Consider the following 19,192-nt stretch of genomic DNA (forward strand, 5'->3'; position numbering starts at 1 on the left):
GCACTGATTCTGGAGATGCAGAAAAAATGAAATCTTTACACTGAGTATAACTTAATTTTGTTATCTCCACTAATGAGGTTATGTGTTTACCCCTGTTGAGTTGTTTGACAGCAGGATTAAACTAAATTACTAAACAGATTTACAAGAGAGGACATTAACATTTTACTAAACTCCATGGAGATAATGTATTTTAGGTATTTTTTATTTACAGTTTCTTTAGACAGCCTAAGTAGGAAAATGTTGTCATCCCGCAACAGCATTTTATCATTTAAGGGTTAATTTGTTTTATTTAAAACTAATTCTGTCTCCTCAGTGGTAGTTCTGACCTTGACTAATAAAGACACAGCAACTGATTAAACACAACAATATGCAAATGTTGTGCGATAAACCCATATTTTCATAATTTCTCAGCACTCCAGGGATGTTCTCAGTTTTGCATTACCTGTAATGCTTCTGTCTCCACCTTGGGCCGTTCCTGTCACAGCATGTTCGCCTCTAAATGAAACAAAAATGCTTGAATTCTTTCTCAGACACATTCAAAGTTGATTTTATTAAATTGTGGATTAGTGATTAAATGAAACAATGGTTGCACCTGTAATATCAAAATAAATCACGCTTCTTATGATGGAAAGTAGTTAGAAACTTAGTGACATTTACAATAATAAAGCTCATGCAACATTTAGTTAAATTAAATGCCTCCATAACTCATAGCTAATGTGTCAGTGGTACCACCTGGCTGAACAATGCCCCAAAGACAACATCACACCACTGACACAATGTAAAAATGACTTTCTAACTATAGTGTTGGTAATCTCCTAAAGACATAAAAAATAATTTTATGCTGCCAACCACGATCGGCAGAGTTGCTGGATAAGAGCAGATTCATCAAATCTGCTAACGAGCTTCCATTTTCCTGTGGGTATGAATATCTTCAAGATGAAGCGCTTTTCCTTTGGTGGCTGCAAATTATCTGGAGAGTTGGGAGGAAGCAGCGTTGTGCACATTCCCAATCACAGATAATGGAGACTGCTGGGTGACATCAATTACACACAGGCACATTTCACTGGAATTACCTCACAATGAACTCCAGTCTCCGGCTGGCCTTTGACAGCACACACAGACAGAAAAAAAGAGAAGGAGTCAGAGAGAGAGACACGAGCGTGAGAGAGTAAGAGACGCGTCTGCAGCCTTGTCGATGAAAGAATGCTCAAATAAACATGAAGGCTGAGCAGAACAACAAGATCGACTGCATCGGTGACAGTATTCAACGGCTCGGGACGCCAGGGCCGACCTATTACGCAAAAAATGATAATTCTGCTTATGAAACATTCATGTTTTCTCAAAGACACGGACAGTGATTACACTCAAGCTGCTCTGCTTTGCATACACTTCCAAGGTTCAGTTCTGTCATTTGACAGGTTGTAAGGGTCACGTTTGATTTTCATCAGGGCCGATGGCTCGAGGCTAACATCCCGTGCATCTCTGGGTGTGGTCATGAACGACACCCAAATGCTGGATCTGGGCTGGGCTGCCTTATTGCATGCTCACTGAGAGTTGGTGACGTAACACGGGGACAGATCTTGCCAGTAAGAGGGCTCCACTCCTGTTCCTGCTGAACTGAGCCAGTTTTCAGTTTAAACACTGATACCAGTTCAGTAGGCACGGGAGGGCACAGCCCAGACATCATGGGGCAGCGGGTGAGCTGAGAAACAAATCCAACAAAAAGATTAGATGGTAACATGCAGAGGAAATAAGAAAACGAGATGGAGTGAAAGTGTCCTTTAAGTGTCCAGCTGCTGCTGCTACACCTGTTTAGCCTGCCTGCCTTTCCTGGACTGACCCATGTATGATGTAGGCTATTGGACTGATTCTTTTCATATGCATTACACATTGGATATGATTAATTATTGTAAATAAACTGTAGTATGTGTTACTAATCACATTGGTAGCACTAAACTCAGTGATGTCACATACTAACTTCATGATGACGTCATGATGAAGCTATTCCTAAAATGTGATTATGAATCATTTTTTGATCAACGTACATTTAATTCTGTGTTTGTAGTTTAATATGATACAGGGATACCCCTAATGCATGATGTCACTGTCTTTGTGACATGATGTCAAACGATAGGGAATATATTTCTAATCAGCATAAACCTCATTGTCTCTCTGTTTCTCCGGAGATGTTTGTCAGACCATATTTTTCTACTGATTTTGTCCGTGACCTTTGACGGATCAGCTCCAAAAGTCAATCATCTGGTGAAACTCTCCCAAGTAATATTCCAACCAAGTAAGTTGCAAATCCACCTGTGTGTTGTTGAGATATTTTGGTGAAAACAAGATCTGACCTGATTGGACAGCTATGTCGGCACACAGGGTAATGAAGAGCGTGATGTAGCTGCTAACATTAGCCTACTCTCTCATAGCACCCACACCTTCAACACATAAGTCCTGGCTGCCATGTGGCACCAGAGTACTGGCACACTGGTCCTGAGCTGACTCAGCTGGGCATGCTCGGACAGGCTTGACATTTAGCACCACATTCCTAAAATCTCAGCACAACTCGTGGCATTTAATAAGTCCACATTAAACCTTGGTCAAACTGTCTCAGTGAACCGCTTTCAAACAAATTTGGCACGCACAATGATTCTTGCCAGATGCATAAGGTAAGATAAGACAGTCGCTGCTTCAGGCATACAATAAAAAACATACAGTTTGTCTCACGTCTGGACCATGTTGCACAATCAAGACCTGCGTTTGGTCCATGGAAGACGTTTAACTCCATATAGGACCTTGATCCTCCACCTCCCAGCGTCGCTCGCTCTTTTGCTTCCTAATCTCCGCCTCCCTCCTCCTTTCTTCATATCCGAGATCACCAGGTTCTTTCCATTCACTGAAACAAATCCCCTCCGTCGAATCAACTATTTCACCTCAGGCACTGAACTTAGCCACTGTGAACAACACATAGCAGGGATCAATGCTCACCAATTAGCTAAGCTCTGTGCCTTTAGCAAGTGGGTGGCTGGCTTTCTGAGGGAACAGAGACTCACGCAGACCTTTACGTGATCAGTGGTGAAGTTTGGTTGGTTGCAAAGTCTGCAGCGCTTACGATGCTGAGGTGTACTTCAGTTTCAAGAGGGCTCGTTCATATTGTGTTTCACTGTGCAGCCAGTGGAGGATCCTAGCGTTCATGAAATCAAAACCGTCTCCTTGGTTTTTAAATCTGAAATATGAGAGCTGAAAAGTGATCCGCCTGGTTAAACTTGCAAAGCTTTATGCCTCTTATGTCGCGGCCCAGCTATTCACATTTACACGTTAACAGCTCTGCAGCCTGAAATGCATTTAGACACTTCTTAAGGGAATCAGTTTTATGTGTGACAATCTGATTCCACAAGTCTTAAAGTCCGCTGAGAGAGATGATCACAAATTGTCTAACCTCCACCAATATTTATTTCTTTGACTCCATAGCAACATCCCGTGGCAGATAACTAGAAAAATCAGAACCACACATCTCACAGTGGAAATATAATGAGGCAACCGGGTCATCTGCAGAGCTGTGAAGGAGTGGAAATCCCTGGCAATGTGATTTTTGTTTCTCTTTTTGCATCAAATCACCGTGCCAGGAACCCTCCCCACCACAGCCGGGGCAGGGACAGGACCCGCTCCGCACCTCTCTGCCCTTCCCTGCCCGCTGTATCTTCTCCAACATCCTCCTGCGCTCCAGATGCTTTCTTCCACACGCAGCTGCGGAGCACCTGTGACCTAAAAGAAAGAGAGACACAGGGTACGTTAATCCACGGAGAGTCTAAACAAGACCCCTATACATTCACGCTTGAAGTGATCTGATAATAATTCATGAAAGCCTTTAAACCACTCCTGTGAGCCCAGAATAAAAAATGATGCAACTTATCTCTGTGACAAAAAACATACATTTGTGGGACAAAGAGGAATGACTCTGCAGACTTTTCTCTTGCACAGATCAGCAGGATGCAGCAGATGTGGGGTCTAGTCAGAACATGCAGAGCCAGCTACCTGGTTGGTTTGTTTAACAGAAGTTGGGGGCAAGGAGAAACCACTGCTTGTTTGAAATGGCAAGAGCAACGCAAACTGAGCACTGCTGCTGTAACACTCATACAGTAAAATGTCAGCCGAGGAGAACAGGCACCACACAGAGATTTGTGCTTTTAAGCAAATAATGACCAAACTTTGACGGTTCTGTTTTGACTCCTGTTAAACGAGGGGTTTTTCAGGTCATAGAGAATTTTTTCGATTTGTTTTCCCCATTGTAGACGATGTGATGGGGGTGGGAGGGTCTGGCAGGAAAAACAAAGTCCAGCTCTTTTTTACAACATCCTCGTTGTAAAATTAGAAGGTTCGAGGGTATTATTATCTTTTGCTGTTGTTGTTTGTGCTGTTTTTTGAGGAAAATTTCAGGGCCACCCAGGTGGGAGAAAAGTAATGACAGGACTGTGGAGGAGTGAAGAGGAAGTCAGAGCTGAGTCTCAAAGGTTTATCCCTGATCACTTTTCATACGTTGTCAGTGTGTCCCTTAATTTGAGAGTCAAAATTATTGGATCATATCTAGAGAACTAGATAATGTGAGGATTAGTTCAAAATTCTTGCAAACTAAGTTCACTGAGTTTAATGAAAAGACTGATATAATGCTCACATTTGTCCTTTTAAAATGAAGCCAGTTAGTTTATCTATCTATCTATCTATCTATCCAACCATCCATCCAGCTAGACTGGCCCCGTCCAAATGCAACACAATCCTTCTTCCTACAGCTCTAAAACACTAAGATCAGCTACATCTTGTTTGTTTAATCTGAACAAAACTGTGTTGTAACTTCCTGTAGTCTCCCCTCTGGTTGACTGAGAACTGCTCATTTTTAAAATTCAAATACAAAAAAACAGAAACAACATTTTAATGTTGTCTGACTGTGAGACCAAGTGTTTTGTCTTGTGCCTTTATGCGATAGTCAACTGAGAAGGCCCACAGCCAGAACTGAACTTTGGACACCATGGTTATATGACACATTTCTCTCTGTTCCAAATCTCTGTGCTTAGCGAAGCTCACCATGTTGTACGTTTGATAATCAGACAGCAGAGTAGCATCAGTCTTCTCATTTCAATCTCCCATAAGGCAAATAAGAGTATTTCCCAAATTCACAAACAATTCCACTAAAAATGAATCATGTATGCTGATGGTGCTTTTTTTCTCCCCTGATTTCTTACAGCACATATGCCAACAATTAAGTACCTCCTGTGCCAATGTCAGTAAGACGTTATGGAATGAGAGATGAGGACAAACTGTACAGATCTATAATCAACACCGCAGGGAGAACAGAGCTCGTCTGAAAGCACCATCATCAGCGCATTTATATTAGATCTTGATAATTACAAAGAAAATAAACACAGACTTTCTCAAAGTCACACAGGTATTCTTGTCCACACTTGCATGCACATTAAAACATTACCGTGTCTGCTGACGGTCATTTTACAAAGGAAACGGATGTCAGCACTGACGTTTATGTGCAGAGCCACAGTACATGTTGTACAACCCAACGCAGGCGTGCAGAGTCCTTTCAAACAGAAAAGTATGCCTGTCCTGTCAGGCAGCATTAACAGTCCGCCCCTCCCTGAACAGGAATCATGAATAAATATGTTTGTCTAGGTTGTGAGATGTGGAATGTAAAGTTGTGCTTCACGGAGCAGCCGTAGGAAAGTGGAATGGCAGATTGCCTGCTTGTGTATGTGTATGTATGCCCATGTTAGTGTGTGTTTGTGTGTGTGTATGTTTTTTTGGTGTTTCCGTCGTTCATTTGCATGCTTGAGCTGATGTGAGTTGTGTGTGAAAGAAAAGAAGAAAATGTTGAGGGTGAATCAAAGGGAGCGGTCAATGTTTGTTTGCAGGGTGTGGAGGCACAATAGTGATAAATTACTGATTGGTGAGTGATTATCTTCAGGTTGTCACATGCAAAAAATATCTTTCAACAAAACCTGAGAGGCTCAATGAATAAGCAGTACTAGAAAAAACATCATTTTATTATGGAGGAATCTTTTAATTGTTTTGTCTGTACAATATCAGATAATGTTAACACGTGAATCCTCGCATTTGAGAAGTTTAAAGGATTTCCAATTAAATTGCAGTTTCATTCTCTGTTGAATATCTCTGCCAAGGTCCAACAGTCTGCTTATGAAACCACATTTAAATAAACTAGATCTGGATTTTTATTTGAATCTCATAAATATCAGTCCCCTAAACATGTTAGATTTTTTTAAACATGAAAAAATCCAGGAAAGGATATATTACAATATGAAAGACAGTAAACAATGTCGAAATTGGTTTGGTGGTTCTTGCATTATCCTACTAATGAATAAACCAACAGACCAACAGACAGACATGAGTGAAGATGGGATTCACTTAAAAAACTGTCTACAGCGTCAGGACAATATGATATATATCCTAACCTACTTAAGGTGAAGTGCTCATTTGAAATAATTTCCATATGTCCATAGCAACTAAACTTTATTTTCATTGTCATTTGCTTGTGGTTTGCATATGGTCACGTCACCCGTTTAAACATAATATACATCCCGGAGGAAGGTTGTTGTTGAACATACCCATGATGAAGGGTGCAAACAAGTCACCACATTTAGAAAGCGCATGGTTTGCATTCTCAGATGAATAAAATGACCTCATTCACACACCCAAGAGGAACTGCTTGTTGGGCAAAAGACTGAAGCAGAGCAAGAGTGAAAATAACAGAATCAGAAGTGGCATATCCTAAAAAAGCTAAATGGCAGCCACAAAATTATCTTTATTCACATTTTTACACAAAAATCCACATATGTTCCTCAGCTATCCTTCCCTTTTCTTTCTAAGGTGACAAAAGCCACAGGCCACTTGCTGAAAAGCAGTTTTTCATGTAATTCCTCTTTTGGCAGTTGCCAGTGTTTGCACAGGAGATGTTGAGATATACGCGGTGATGACTGCGAGTGCAAAGATTCGCATCTGAACCCAGCCGAGAAGCGTTGACGTCACCCTGCATCTCACACGCCAGTGCCACTGAGATTTGTCACCCTGCTCATAAAACACAGGCAAACTGTTGAGAGGTTGAGGAGAGAAACTATAGACGGAGGAAAAATGTCAGCGTGTGGGAATGTATGTGTTGGAGTGTGAGAAAGAGTGAAACACTATAAGAGGCAGTTAGAGACATTATGCAGAGTTAGCATGCATAAACACATATGTAACCAAACCTTCAGTTGATGGTGTGAGAGCGTCTGTGTTGTGTATGTGTGAGGTTTTCAGTGTACGTGAAGGAGTTTGGTTTCAAATGTTTATGTGCATGGTAATTCTGAATAATGTCCCAGGTGGTCTACAGCTCTCAAACTCTTTTTAACTCACAACCTTTGGAGGAACGTTTTTGAAGTTTGCTTATGCTCCGACCCGAAGTAATGTTTGGATGCAAATCTTCATTATTATGAAATGCCTCATGACAATGTTTCTCATATCCCCATATTCAAACAATATGACGTCTCTCTTTATATCCGCCTGATTTCCACTCCAGCCTCGACTGTGGCTGTTCGGAACAGCTGTAAATTATTCTGTCTTCTGATGTAGTGTGACCAAGCTCATTTCAAGTACACCACCGTCTTCAAGGTGTCAGTCAAAATAAGTACATGACAAATCGTCGAACAGCAACTGAACGCTCTCCTCCTCCCTGTATACCTTTCTGACGTCAGAAGTGAGGAGCTGCAGCCAACAATATCAGTAACTTTCCGTAACTGACGATCTGACATTCACACCCACTTTACATACCAATTTGCCAGCTGCAGGAGTCAGGCTTTGTTTTTCATTCTTCATAAAATAATCTCTGAGCCTAACTTCATGAATGCCTATGAGGAGACATAGTCCAAATATGTGCACTAATATTTCAGTATTTAAAAGAATATTACAGCTTCCCCTTTCTATAACAGATATAATCAGTACAGTGTGCTTGGAGCCTCCATCCTCACCTTTATACAAGAGGCCTACAGACAATGTCTATTTCCCACATATAGGCCACACTTGATCAGAACTAGAACATGAACCTGTCTCCACAAATCACACTTCTTGTAGGTAGCTAAAGACCACACAAGCATTAAAAAGTCATTACCGGTGTTTGTGGGGTCTGGGCTTCATTATTTAGCTCATTAGATCCCTCAGTCTCGATAAAGCAGCCCTCACATGTGACTGATGAACGAAGTGGGCATTTAAGCAGCAGCTTTTTCTCATGTCCCATTAACAATAATCCACTTTGCATAGCATTAATGCAATTTGTTGGGGATGTAATTCCATGCCAAATCAATAACTGCAAACCTCTTCTTTGAAGTGAAACTGAATAAGATGTGAAACTAAAGGGATTGAACATTTTTCAAAAAGAACTTGGTCAAATGGATCATGTGATTTTTACCTTTCGGAAGGCAATGACTCACCTCTATTAGGAACAATGATGAGATGAAAAACTGATCTGGCTCCCAGCTCTGACAGGAACGTGATCGATTATAATGCATGAGGGGAAATGGCACAGCTGCATTAAAGCCTGGCATTGGCTATCTCTGAATCTGATAGTAGCAACTATCTGAGCTATTAGCTAATAGCTGTGGCTATCTTGATAACAATTTGACTCAGAGAAGGAGACTCTCGGCAAGAGAGAGCCCGAGGAACTGGGAGGTGGAGAGGAACAAGAGAGTCAAACACAAAAGAGGATAAAAAGAGGCATAAGAGATGATAACAGAGAGTACATATGTGAAGGTGGGTTCAGATGACATAAGGTTGCATGGAGGAGATAAGCTCAGACACAACAACATTACACCGCCGGGTTCATCTGAGGACACTGGGATGCATTAGCGCTGAGCGGACTGTAATATATTTCATACCAGACTCGACTAAACCAACCGCTTTTTAGTTCGTGACACACCCTGAACACAGCGTTCCTGCCGATTTAGTCAGCACCTTGTTTGAAGCACCACCTTGGAGGAAAGGCCTTATGGTTGCCTATATGTGATCTGTATTATTCTTAATGGTATAACATAAAAGTTGCAGAATTAAAGAATAAAAACAAAACATGATACTTGCAGAAGAAGATGGATTTACATCTCACCAATTAATTCATTTTTTAAGATTGAGGAGGGAGTGAAGGAGGTTCAGGGGAGATTCCTGACCCGACTATTGAGATGCATTTGTCAGCATGGCGTGTGAGAAGGACAAGGAGGAGTTTGCGTGTTTGGATTGTGACCTCTGTAACCGGCAGGCTCCCTCCCACTCCAAGCATGCAATCTCTCCACAAACTGAGGCCTGTTTTTCCACCACACATGGCTTCAATCGGAGGCTACTGCTGCTGCTGCTGCTGCTGCTGTGTCTGCAGCTCAGAAAGGAAAACAACCAGACATAGCTCAACAAACCTGATTATGAAATCAGTGACTGGCAACAGGGATGGCAGTGTCACTGGTGTTCACTGACTTGGCAGATGAAGAAATGATCTTGTGCTTTATTTCATTTCATGAAAAGTCTGCTTATTTCTGTCTATGAGCTTTCATGCATGAGCGTGTGTTTATTCGCATGTTTGTGTGTGAACAGGCCTATATTTAAAGTTCCATTCAGCGCCAACAAGGCAAGCTGTTTACTACTTGGTTGGTCATAAAAAGTAAATATGCATCAGCCGGGGCCTATCAAAGGCTCCTTCATTTGGTCGCTGGCTAAGATGGATTTGGATATGTGCTGTAATTGCCAGGGCTCAGACAGAAATTCTCTGTGGTAGACGCATGGCCGGGCTGAAAGAGCTGAGGGAAACCATGCTGTCCTGTGCACTTAAACACTCCGCAGTTGATCAGAGGGGAACCAGCGAACACACAAAGTGCAGGGAAACCATGAGAGAGGAAGAGGAGGAGGAGGAGGAGGCTGTGTGGCTGCACATAGGGCACTGACACACACATACAACTGCTACAAACTACTGTGGAGTACACAGGTGCACTTCTTGCAGGGGAGCACTTCTTGCACCCCCCCCCCACAGGGACGCACTCACAATGATGCACGGGCTCACGCACACATAAAGGTGATGGATGACGGAAAAATTAGCAGCCAAGCCCAAATAAAGAACATCTGTTCATTGTATTTGAGACAACGCCCATGTCAACATCTGCCACGGATGGAGCGTTTGCAGAGTTGGACCTACTCTGGAAGAGATTTAAAGCGGAATCAGCTGATTCTTGGCCACTAGGGGGCAGATATCCTGAAGAAACTAAAAGAAAGACAGCTTTCATACACTTTAAGTCTTTATGGTTAATCATTCATAAACTTTTAGTAGAGGGAAAAACACAGGCAGCCAAATTTCCTATGAAGAAATAAGTATATAATATTTACTTCACGCAGCTTTAATCCATCCCACTGACTCCAGGGAAAACATAAACAGGTCGTAATCATCATGGATGCTAAACTAGTTGATTAACTGTTATTTATTTTGCCTGTCTAAGCTGGTATTTGTTTGCACATAGTAAACGGCTGCTTATGCTTTGATACTTGGGGATTTGATGAGAGTTAAGAGAGTCAGATATTTAGCTCCTGTGCCATATACAGTAAAAGCTAAAGGGCTGAAGTGTTGGATTTGGATTATTGGTCTGTTTGTCACCCATGGACCCATTCACACTACACAGTTGTTGGATTGGCACTAAGTGCCACTAAATGCAGTTTTATGCATGTATATAAAATCCTCCATATGGTGCTGTCACAGTTTATTGCACACAAGTATGAAACTTCCCGTAAAGAATCAGCCTCTCCTTCTTGTCCATGTTTCCAACGACTTACTGATTTAGCAGAGCCAGATAAAACCTTGGAGCATGCTCAAATATTTGAACTATTTGTCCAGAAATGTTCTGTGCACTTGACACTAGGGTTAGTTTATCAAACCAAACTCCTTTTCCAAACAGTGGTGAGATTATGGCTTTCTACAAAACCCCCCACAGTCATGAGTCTGCTGGGAAAAGTGCTGGTACAGCAGCCAAAAGTCATGCAGGTATGTGTGGGTTTGTGTCCCTAAGACATGCTGGTTTGCAATTGATCTGGCTTTTTTTAAACACTATAATGCCATGTTAATTACCCTTGTTTTAAAAAAAATTGTCATTTGACTCCAAACCAGAATAAACCACCCTAATGAAATATCTTTGATAGGCGATGACAAGCAAATTTTGCCAAGCACCATCACCAATCAATAAACTACCTAACATCACAATGACGTTTTGATCAAATCTGTCGTCTTGTGTCTGTCCCCTGCCAACTGGAAAGGGATGAGGCACAACACAGCAAAACTAAAACTAAATGTCACACTCACATGTGAGAAAAAAAGCGAATGTGTGTGTATGTGTGTGTGTCAGAGAGAGAGAGATCAAGAGAGAGAGAGGTTGCCACTCACCATGCCCACAGGTCCACTGTTGCTACTCGGTAGATCTGAGTCACCTCAGAGTTCAGATGAGAATATGCACAAAGTGGCAAAGTTGACCTTTTGTAAGGACACAACAGACCAATGTACTGTCTGACTAACTGACCATCTGACTGCCGACTGACTGACTGGACAACTGCCTGGCTTCCTGACTATCAACCAAAATCTACCAACTGTGCCATCTCAGATCCAAGAGTCAGTCGGCAGCGCAATCCTTCAGAGCCCAGGTCTCCAACTGGGGTCTTCGTGCCAAAGGTGTCCTGTCATGTCCTGCTCTGTCCGGGGCTGGTTCCCCGGTGCTCGGGGGGGTAAAAATGAAGACCTGTCCCTTGTTCCCACAGCCTGCCAGGAGGAGAGGAGTGGAGGCTGCTCTGTTCCCATAGAGGTCAGATGTGGAGATGTGGAGTTAACACACCCAGCCAGCTGGCTGGTAACTGCTGCCTGCCTGCCACCGGAGTTGTCTCCCCTCTCTCCCCCCCTCTCCCTCCCCTCCCTGAAAACCTGATAAATCACTCTGGAGACACAGCAGAGCAGCGACCCACTCAGCCTCTCACACACAGCCAGGAGTAACAGTAGAGACAGAGGGAGACTTTTAGCCAGTTGTCCCAAGAGCTCCACTGTCCATATGAGAGCCTGAAGCAGTGCTGCCAGATCTCCCTCCTCCCTCCCTCCCTCCCTCTCTCCCTCCCGCCTCTCTTCTTTCATTCCCTCTCTGGTTTTTTTTACAGCCTCTGCTGAGAAACTCTTATTGTGGAAATTACATTAGCCTTTAGCGAGCGAGGAATGGCTCTAAGTGCCTAATGCAATGTTGTGTCTCTCCGTCTTTGTCTTTCTTTCTCCTCTCCTTCGCTTTCTCCCTCTCTGTCTCTCTACCAAGTGTCTATCAGTTTGACATGTACACGTACACACCTCCTCTCCTCTCCTCTTTGCAGCTTTTCTTCTTCCTCTGTGAGTTGTCCCTTAAAGGGACACTGTCTGTCTTTCCGCTCATTCATGAAGGTGCTGGGCTGCTTTGATGGAGTCCAGATGAAGGATCATATTTCTTGAGGCTGAGAGGAATCAATTGTGTTTCTCTGTTTGTCTTGTGATTGTCTCAAATGTTTACCTGCCAATACAGAACTAATGGTCCTCTGCACCATGACAGGAGATGAGTGGAGAACCAATAAAACAAGTTTATGGCAATAATAAAGTATTAAACGTGGTCCTTTGATTAGAGTACCTTTCATTTTGCACTTTTATTTCAAAATAAGGTAGATTTGATGTTTGCTAACCACCTAGCGACCACCGAGCGATCGCTTCTTGCACAGCAGCACATATGTTATCCATAACATGGTCAAATTGACCATTTGAAATATGGAGTCTTGATTCCAAACAGAGGCAGACATTTTTAGCTGGAAACTGTCAGTAGTGCGAGTTACAACGACAGCTAATTAAGCTAATGTTAGCTATAAGACTTGATTGAAAACATGGTCGCTGGTTGACACTTTAATGTTTCCAACTGGCCCGTTTCAAGAGGAGAATCCCGTAAAAATGGTCTTAAATGTGCAGTTGGCTACATACATGTATATGTGTATGTAATGAAATACTCAGGCTAAAGCTGCATGTTCCATGTAAAAAGTCAGTTTATGGTCCATGAAAGCAGCTATATAAAGAACTGCTTTGTTCTTGTTAGTCTGAAAACCAGACAATTGTATTATTTGTGGCCTGTTCAGCTACATAGATGGGGTTCTGGGACATATTTTCCAAAGGTTTAGTTTTAATATTATACATAATAGATTCGTTTTAATACGACAAGACAAACAGCTTTTAGGATAAACACTAACAATGTCAGCAAAGATTTGTTAGTGTTGCTGGATTTTAAACTTTTTGAAATCTATTTAAGAGCAAGACAGAGCTTCTACATTGTTTTTGTTTGAATAATTGTCGTTCATGGGAAGGGTCCTAGCAAACACCTGGAAACCAAAGTCATTTATATGTCATCAGAAAAAAATCTGTCAGATCTAATTCCTCTTACAAAATCATTAAGACATTTTGTAGCACAGAAATACATGAAAAAGTAAATGTTCGAGAAATGTTAAATGTTAGATGTCACAAAGTCACATCCACTCTTGTCTCTAAAGAGAAGGCATCAATATGTTCAACACAGAAAATCACTCTGTCAACAAAGAGTGTTTCATCAGCAGGCACGTTGCAGCAGCTTTGGACTTGGCCTTTAAGTCTGACACTAGAGAGTGACAGGAGGTCCAGCAGAGAGCGTCCTGTAAGCAGAAAGTCACGATTCTTATCCCCACAAGTGTCCCAAAAAGATTTTCTGTCCTGCTGAAGTGTTTCGAAAAACTTTGCACCCGCACACTCTCACTGCGCAAAAAATCCATCTGGACAAAGTGACTCAACTTTGTTTGGTGTTACTAAAATACAGCAGAATAAATATTTCCAGGAATGAACTCAGCACATGAAATAAAATCAAACACGGAAATTATGTGTTTTTCTTTACAGGACATTGACACCGGTGTCGGCCCTTATCGCCAAACGCTCATCTCTCATTGTGTTTCCAAGTTAACGATCTTTCTTGGCATCTTCTATGTGTATGACTCCTCTTTCTCATCCTGAGATATTTGACATTTTCGTCTTTGTTTTCAGTTTTCCGCCCATTGAATATTAGATTTCTGTTGTATTCCCTCATGGGCTCGCACAGACAATTTCTGAACATTTTTCTTGAAAGCTGCCAGGAAAAGTACCGGAAAATGTCTGGAGCAACTGACTTGGACATTTGCAGTCTCACATCGCGCCCCTCCAGAAAAATTTGGGGAGAATGTGTGCACATCAGTGTATGTTTAAAAGCAGCCTTAGTGACAACAAGTGACAACAACTAGTCTTAGTGACATCATAATGATGTCCCTGCTGAGTTCTTATAGAGCAACATGGCTCTTGGGGCTCCAACGGCTCCCTGCTGTAAATCTAAGATGATTAGAGGGCAGCAGCAAAGATTAGACTGTATTTCAAAGAGTATTACATGTCCAGACATAACATTCATTAATTAAACTCTCGTGTTCTCTTTGAAGTTAGATCATATCTTACAAAAGCAGTTTGGGGGACAAGAACTGCAGCCACTGCAATGTTCCTGGAGCCATCCATCCGTTTCATAACTCACAGCTTATCACTGCAACCTATCATTTCCTTGCAGAAAATTAGACTTCACTGTCTTTTTGTCCAGGCTTAGTTTTACTGTTTCAGAGCTCAGGAGGCTAATGATGCAGAGTTTCTCCCCAAATAATGACAGATAGACACCCTGAACAACACAATGACACATTTTCTCAAGGTCTTCTAATGGAATCTAACCATCGTGATGTCAGGTGTTATTTACCTGCAGGTTTTGATAAATCTGTCCCTGAGATTGCTGCCTCGAACACAATGCAATGAAGGAAGGTGAGTGGGATTTGGTTTGTGGTGCTTAAAGCTGCATTAGCAATATTTCTATATTACGGTAACAGCTCATAGTTGTGTTTTACGACCCTCAACTTTACTCATACCTTTCTGGTTCACTTTCACTGCTCTCATCAATCCCATATCTAGCTGCTGTCTTCGGCAAAAAAGCTTTACTGTGCAGTAACAGCAACTGCCCAGCACGCTGGTGAAAGTAAATGTACAAATACAGATACAAACATTTCCCTCCTTGGTGGAGACCAAAAACAGAGCTAAAAGGATTATTGCACAAGAGGACAACGACACAACTCCAAATAACCCTAACCCCACCCAACCCCCAACTCTAATATTGCACCATAATAGCTGAATGTCTAAAGAGACTAATATTTGATTTAAAAAGTTCAGTGTAGCAACTATATAGTTTATTATGTCAGTTCTGTCTTTTTTTTCTAACCAAGGAAACATAACATCCTACAGGTGCAACATAAGATATATTTCAAAGTAATCTTTCAAGATTTTGAGTGGCACAACTAAAGTTGTATTGACTTCCACTGTATTGGAGCAGAAATCTCAGAGATGGATTCTTCAAACCCAACAAATAAAAACCTGACTGGAAGAAATCACTACCCACTCTGAAAACTGCATAACGTTAATTAGCACTTCTGAGAGCATAGCTTCCCGAGATGAAAACGGAACGTGGCATGACAACATTAATCATGGATCATGAGGTGATGCCGTCTCAGCACAAAAGAAGCTATCTTTCAAGTCAGTAATGGGTGCTCATTACTCAAATCAAGGTGCTGATGGAAGCCTGTAATTCTCATAGTTTCCCTCTGGAGTTATTTGTTTATTTAAACTAGTCTTAGGTGTTTGGAGTTTCCAGCAGACTGAGCCAGAATGAAGCAAAGAAGCAGCGTGACCGACTGGGCTCAAACCCTAATTTTCAGTGTTTTCAGACTAAGACCAAACTTTCAAAAATTTTCTAGCAGAATGGTTTTACTGCATACAATGAGTTTTAGTATTTTTCACAATTTTATGTTGGAGCTTATACACAATGTCACACACTGTTTGCATGGTGTGGCCTTGTTTACTGAGAGAACATACTTTGACATTGTCTTTGTGCCAAGATTTAAAGATTCTTGATTCCAGAGTGGCATCAACTTCATATGGAGGAGCGGTCAGCCTTTTTAGAAGTCTTGTGTGGTGAGAAAACTCTGGATATGACAGGTAGAGCTGGGTTGTCTTTTGGGGCGGTACCCAGTCAAGTCTTATATCTTGTTAAACTATGTCTCAAGTCAAATCCTTCATCCAGGAAACAATCTTTTCTCGTGTGTTTTGCTGATTAACAGATGGATTTGACAGTAGAATGATGATTATGGGAGAAAGACATGCAACAAAGGTCTGTGGCTCCACAGCCCAACATGGAGTTACTATAGCTACATGCAATGTGAAAAGAAATAAATAGCCTGGAAATGTAAAAATATGCTTCAGGTCTCAGTTATACTTGAAAAGCTTGAGTAAAATATGAGCTGTTAAAAGCTGAAAATCACTACTGTGACAGGAACACCCCAAGGCCACAACTCCTTCAGCAAGCCTTTCAGATCCTTAAGTACTGACAGATAAATAAGATAAAGCAAAATATGTATCCATCAATAGTGTTTTTTTGTTTATTCATTTTACATAAAGTAGCTGAGATCAAATCCCCTCTCTCTCTATATATATTCAAGCCACTAGGCACTCAGAGGAGCACATACCTCCGCCAACTCTCCTTGTAAAACCACATTTAAATTCACAACATCTGGATTTGTCTTTGCCTGATTTTTTTCATCAAGATCCATAATTTATTCTCTGAGAAATCAACTAATCAAAAATGTTGAAAAACGCGTTGTATCACATTGTTAGAGAAAGATAAAAATCCTGGATTAAGATCCATGACCAAATTTAATAGGATCCTCCCTGGCCCATACCACATCCTTCCACCAAGATTTGCAAATCTGTCCTAGTTTTTGTGTAATACTGCAAAGACACAAACAGACAAACAAAAAATCCCAGAAGAAAACGTAACCCCCTTGGCGGAGGTAAATATCAGAGTTTGAAAAACTTGAGACGTGTAACTCTCAACAGTCGATTCCAAGTCAGATCTCACATGATATTCTGCGTCTACAGTTCTGTAAACAAGTGGGTTGTTTTTTTATCCATTCATTGCTGAACGGTTGTTTTTGTTAAAAGACCTATAAAGCTTGCAGAGTAAGATTCATGCACATGATGGGGTATATATATTTTTAGTACATGTGTCCTAACCGTCGTCATGTTTAGATTTTGAGCTGCACACTGCCGGAGCGGAAAGATCGAGAGGTGAGGCCGATGACAGACTGAAGGAGACAGACAGCCTGGCTGCTTGTCTTTGACTTTTCCAGGGTGGGCTGAAGACAGTGCCAGAGGGGATGCCATGCATGGTGCGATGCCAGGAAAAGAATCCTACGCAATAACTGGGGGAGGGAGCATACACAGACACACATTTGTGCGCACAGACACGCAATAAACACTTGTTATATACAAGCAATTCGCTAATTAGGGATATGGAACCAAAATTAGTGAGCACACACAAACTGACAATACCACAGACACACATGCACACAGGGATTTCCATGGACACCCAGATGCAAACTAAACTCTTATACAAACACGCACAGACACACACATACATAACCTATGCAAATGAGCTCCAGAGGCTCCATGGCATGTGGCAGATGCCCAGTTCTCCTGCCCACATCCTGTTTCCAGACCGAACCAGCGCTCGCCTCTTCAGACGCAGGGTAGCAGCATGGCCATCCATGAAAAATGACACTGATGATTTTCAGAATATGCATCATTTCATTTTACTCTCTAAATAAAAATATACATTTGATTACTCCCAAATTCTTGCTAATGTCCTGTTTCTCTGTATGTCTGCATCCCAAGATAACTTTCAGATTTTTTTTCCCAACAGCAGACGTAAGAGTGTGTGATTCACGATGGTTGCTCACGGGCTCTTCAGGCTCGGCAGAGGTTTGCTGACACAGGACTCAGATCATGTAGCTAGAGGCCTGTTTCTGCTGCTGAAGAATTCCAGTTTTTACAGTCCTGCACTTTTTTGTTGCATCAATAACGTCTGTGACCGTCGGAGCACCCTCTCTGCAGCTGCCCTCGATAGTTTGCCAGATATAATGAGAAAAAGTAACTCAAATACAAGCTAGAACACACACACACGGGCGTGGTGGTGGTTGACTCTTGAGTGAAAATAGACACATGTGTTCCCTAAAGCTCGGCGCTTTCTGCTGTAAGCCGTTAAAGAGAGGGATTGTGGGTGATACATGCTGCCTGGAGGGCTCCAGATGAAAGTTCTCACTCTTTTCTTTCCCATGCTTCATATAGAGTCATCTGCTGCTCAGCTCATAACTGCCACATGCACGTTGGTTTTCAATACGCTCGCTCATCCACTCTGTGCTAATGCGATGGATAACATGCCTTTTTTATATTTTGGGAGACCATTTTCTGTGTCATTCAACCATCAACAGACATTTAGATTAGTCAAAGCAGAAGAGGAACAGGTGAAACTAGTGATATGAACATTTTCATGTCTCATTGAGCCATAACTGTGAGATAGTGAGCACAAGACAGAGCCCTGGGCATCATGGATAATATTAACTAGACCTGTGCTCCTCCTGCTATGAGATGGAAAAAAAGGAGCTGTTGAAAAATGGGGAAGCAAGATTTTACTTCAAATGAGTTCACATAGAAAAAAACATGGTGAAGTGAAGGAGACAGGAGAGAATCCTGAAGGTTTAATCCAGTACAGTAGATCTTACGATAACTGCTGAATAGAAGTGAAGCAGCAGGTAAGATGAAGGAGTGAGAGTAAAAGAAGAATGAAAGGATGAGGAGCTGTGGACACACACACACACGTCGGATATATTGCTCATCCCAGAGGGGTTCAGGGGGGAAAATCCCCAGGGACTAAGTGAACTCTTCTCTCCTCTGCCGCCACATCTGGATGACACACCACTGCCCAGCATCAAAGGGGAGGATGGTCAGACAGGTGGGAGTACAACTGAGACACACACTGTGTATACATATACAGTAGTTATGAAAAGTGCTAGAGGCTAATGTGTTAAGAATAAAATTTAAAAAAAGCGAGCTTGAATCTTGTTGTTGTTGGATTGTTCAGTTGGAAAAGTGATCTGTTCAGACAGATCTCCAGTTCAGACAGCAGAGAACTGAGGAGGGTTAAAAACTGATCGATGTACATTT

General features: G+C 41.9%; 1 long non-coding RNA gene across 1 annotated transcript; it reads right to left on the bottom strand.

The window, feature by feature from the left end:
* Positions 1 to 531: 531 nt before the first annotated feature.
* On the bottom strand, positions 532 to 12,100 carry LOC138407193 (uncharacterized). Its single transcript, XR_011240606.1, has 2 exons — positions 11,453 to 12,100; positions 532 to 3,765 (listed from the first exon to the last, which is right to left on the bottom strand). It is a non-coding gene; the product is annotated as an uncharacterized lncRNA (long non-coding RNA).
* Between the last annotated feature and the right edge of the window lie 7,092 nt (positions 12,101 to 19,192).

This window comes from Paralichthys olivaceus, chromosome 3 (genome assembly GCF_024713975.1).
Source record: "Paralichthys olivaceus isolate ysfri-2021 chromosome 3, ASM2471397v2, whole genome shotgun sequence".
Classification (NCBI taxonomy): Eukaryota; Metazoa; Chordata; class Actinopteri; order Pleuronectiformes; family Paralichthyidae; genus Paralichthys; species Paralichthys olivaceus.